We start from the raw sequence: 4,555 nt of genomic DNA, 5'->3' as shown, positions 1-4,555 counted from the left end.
GCATTTATTATTACGGGCTTAAGCTGGCCAGGCCTAAACTCGGGCTGACAGACTTTACCAGCACAGTGGATCCATGCTGAGAGCCCCAAACAAAGGGGGGGGTAGGGCCTTTATGGGGTTTGGGAAGGGGGAGTTACAGGAAATTGTGAGACAGGTACAATGACCCAATCATTATCACATAATATCATTGGCAGTAACTTTAACCATACACATTGTCCAGAGTGTTCGCTACTTTTGGTGGGACCCAATCACAACATTAGAGTGTTAACCAATTACAGAGTGGACCCAGGACCCAGGACCCTCACGTAGGGTGTAACTAGCCTTAAGCAATAAGTGATTATCTATAGCTTCTATCTCTAGGCCTGCCCTTAGAAATGTTAAGGGTGGTCCCTGGCTGAGCAATCTATGCCCTTTTATTGTCTAATGAGTCTGAGAAACTGACACTTAGGACTCCAAGGTCAGAGGGGAAACTTGAAGCCCGTCATGGAGTCAGTTTGATTCAGACCTGCGTCCTTACACCTTCACATTAACATATAAAGATTCAGTCAGGTACAAGTTTAAATTTTGTTGGTAGAATGCTTGTGTTCTTTTACCAGGAGGCTGATAACATATGGGTGTCTTTTTCTGATGTTAGCAGACATTAATATCATTGCTTAGCTTTATTAATTCACTAGAGATTTCAAACCTGGTACCTGTTTTTCAGTAAATATAAATTCTTTCTTGCATTATAATTTCAAATTCATTTTTTGCTAATATATGGGAAAGTGATTTCTGCGTGCATATGTGTGATGTGTGTGTGTACTGTGTTTCAACCAGATACTTTATTACATTTTCTTACAGGCTCTTTTGGTTTTTCATAAGATTTTCTAGAACTTTCTAGCTGATTATGCCCTATGCCAGTTAACAGCATTTTTGACAGGCCCCTTCTTTTTTCTACTTGCCAGAGTGCATTGGCTAGGACTTCAGAATACCCAGCAACAGCAGCAGTAGCAGGAGATGCCCCCTACCCTTACTTTTGGCCTCATTACAGGAATCCTTCCAGAGATGTTAATACTTACCCAGACATAGATGTACAATTAACTTCTCTCTGGTTTTATAAGAGGCAGAAGCCATTGGAGACAGATCCATACCTCCCTTTGATTGTGATGCCAAGGGCTCTGCAGTCAGCACCCAAAGAAGAGCCCTTAGCTATACAGGGCTCTAGCCAGACTAAGATAAACAGAATGTGGCCAGTTGGTCTTTTCAAAATAAAGTGTTACACACACAGGTGTGTGTGGGCTGGGCTACAATTGGGTGTAGAAATTGGAAGCCAAGGATGCACGGCAGCCTTAAGAGAGGCCCCAGGATGCTACAGCATCATGGTTAGAACATTTGTTGGCCTAGAGTTCACAGGAGCCAGAGCTGTTACGTGCAGAGAGCTCAGGACTGAGTTTATTTCCTCCACAGACATATTCTATCATCTGGAGATCACTCTAGGTGATGTGGATAAACAGGCTCTGCCCTGGAAGAAGTGGGGCTGGCCTGGGAAAAAGTTGGTATAAATATTTTAAGAATGTCATGTTTTTAAAGATGAGAAAGCGGGCTTTCCCCCTCCCTCCCTAAAGCAGAACAGTAGGGCAGTTCGAGAGGTCATGGGGTTGGCAGCAGGACTGAAAAAGGATGAGGTGTCTTTCTCCCTGGGCTGTTTTCTCAGCTCTGAGCTATTGCTCTTTTCCCCATAAAGGGACCAGGAGGGACCCTCAATTCAGAACACTGAAATCCAGAACCCCTGAGGAAAGTTCAAGGAGACTAATCAAAGCCCTTCCAAAGGCAGTCAGCTTCAGAAACTGGTGGGCATACACTGCCCTTCCCTATTGGAGACAGTGTCATTTTTCCTGTTTGCTAAATGCTACACTGTGGATAGACCAACAGGTCAGCCCACCCAGCCTGTAGGTTCTTAACAGGAGCAGTGGGAGAATTTTTTCAAATGTTTTCTGTCCTTTTTTGGCCTATCTAAAAAGGGAGAGAGAAAGATTGTACAGTAGTATTATCAATAGTCTCAATGTGTCTCCCAACAAACTCCCTGGATTAAGGATAAAGTCGCAGTTTTCTACTTTGCAACTTCAGTTCAGCCTGGGTTCCTCACAGCACTAGGAAAACCTATGCAAGCACCCTCCTCACCCAGGCCACTTGCCTCTGTTGAGTGGCCAATCAGTGAGCACTGTGAGCTGGCAAACCAGCAGAGTGGCATGTGTCATGTAGGTGTCACAGTACTCAGGATCTTCAGGGGCTGTGCCAGTTGCTCCTACCACATGGGACTGCGACCAGCAGGATGAACAAAAGGACTACTAGCAGCAGCAAATCCCATGATAAAAATACAGCATGCAATTGTCTGGGAGAAGGGAGAGGTGTGACAGAGCTGCTGGAGGAGCTCTCAGGGGTCTTCCCATCCTTTGCATTCAGCAAGTTCAACAGTGAGGGGAAGGAGTAGGGATGGACATGCAGCCAGAAAGACAGACAGCCAGTCTAGCTGGAAGCGTGGCAGATAGGCCACAGCCACCACCACTTCTGTTCATAAACTGTAAGATTTCAAAACAGATAGGAAGATCCCCAGATAGACACAGACGCAGACCCCTGGAAAGACAGACTTCTAGATGGACAAAATCCCAGGGAGACAGACAGACTCCAGAGAGACAGACAGACAAATGGGCAGAATTCTTAAACAAATGGAAAGACACCCAATCAGACATCCAAAAAGACCTGTGGTCCGAAACATGGACACCTCCCAACTCCAGCCATTTGGAAGATAACTCTAACCAACTAAAAGAAAAAATTTCCTTAAGGACAGATATGGATCCCACAAATGGACAAAGAGGCAATACCTCAGCAGAGAGATACCCACCTACCAAATCAATTAGCCAGCCAAACCTCAGCTTTATCTTCTATAGCCTTAACTTCTGCCAGTAAAGACAGACCCCAGCCTATGAGAAAGCCAGGCCCTCAGCAGGATATACAGATACCCCCCCTCCCAAGCCCATTGGATGCATAGACTGTCAAGTCAGGTAGACAGATACACTCCCACACACACTGAACAAATAGACCCTCAATCACTAGTCAGACAAGATCCCCAGCTGGCCAGACCCCAGCTTCTGGGTCAGCCTCCCTGCCTCCCAGTCACCACGGTAGATGATATGGATGGCCCAATGACCCCTCAGCATTGCACCTAGTCCTCAGGTACCATGAGTTTCCAGTGACCTTTGACCTCCAATAATATCCACTAACACCAGAATCCAAAAAGACCTTTCATGATCCCACAGTGACTCTTCCTCATTTACTCTGGTATATACTAGTCCCTAATGGCTGCCATTAGCATCCATGAGTACTCAGGGACTCAAGAGTGTCCTTGAATCCTCCATTGAACATCCATATATTTTCTAAATTCCTGATACTTCTGTATCCCACTTCCCTGAGTCTCCAAAAGCCGATGATTGTTGGGACCTTGTGCATGAACTGCCTTTACTGGACTCCTGTTCTCCATGCGCTGGGAACAGGAGACTTGATGAGGTCCCAGAAAGATGTGCAGGACAGAGCCTTCCTGGTCATCAGCCAACTGCATCAGTAGACCACGGCACTGGAGATATACCCACACACAGTTGCAAGCTGTTCCTGCTCTGTCCTTCCTCTATCTGTATCTATTGTTCTGGTAAGATATTCCCTGCTGACTAAACATTTACTGAGAGAATAAAAAAGGAGCCCAGTTAAACTGGGTAGAGGATTCTGCACCAAGCGTCTTGTGTGTCTGTCTTTATTGTGTCTTTCTTACTTGTCATTCCTTGGCCTGAGGGACAAGCAACAGAAAGCAACAGATGACCATCCCATAAATCTCAGTGATTTTGGTAGCATTCATTATTGTGCCTTGGGTCAGAGCCTTCAATTACCTTCCCTCTTTTGACCTCTCAATTACTTAAACTACCAGCCCCAACACCAACAGCCCCTCAATTACTTTCACCATCTCTCACTGACCTCAAATGACTGCTAGTAACAACCACTGATAATACCCATGAACACCCAAGGAACTCTCACTAACTTCCAATTAATTCACTATCAATGCTCATCCTTAGTTATCACTACTGACCATCTTTGAACTCCTAGAGATGAAACTGATAAACACTGAATCTACAGTAACCCCACCTAACCCCTCAATAAATGAAACATCCCCACTGATCATCCACTTTGACTTCTGTCACTTAAACCTGGGTTAGCAAACTGCAGCCTCAGGCTACATACACACACACACACACACACACACACACACACACACACACGAGTGTTTTGTGACATATGAAAATTACATGAAATTAAAATTTTAGTGTTCACAAGTAGTTTTATTGGAACATAGACACACTCATTCCTTTACATGTTGCCTATGGCTGCTTTCACACTGACTTGGTGGAGTTGAGTAGCTGGAACAAGACCAGAGCCAGCAAAACCAAAAGACCAAAGACTTTTTTAAAAAAAAGTTTGCCCATCCCTAACATAAACAGCACTCTAATAATCCCCTAATGAATTAAATCCA

Source organism: Suricata suricatta, chromosome 4, assembly GCF_006229205.1.
Source record: "Suricata suricatta isolate VVHF042 chromosome 4, meerkat_22Aug2017_6uvM2_HiC, whole genome shotgun sequence".
Classification (NCBI taxonomy): Eukaryota; Metazoa; Chordata; class Mammalia; order Carnivora; family Herpestidae; genus Suricata; species Suricata suricatta.
This window is presented reverse-complemented; position numbering follows the sequence as displayed.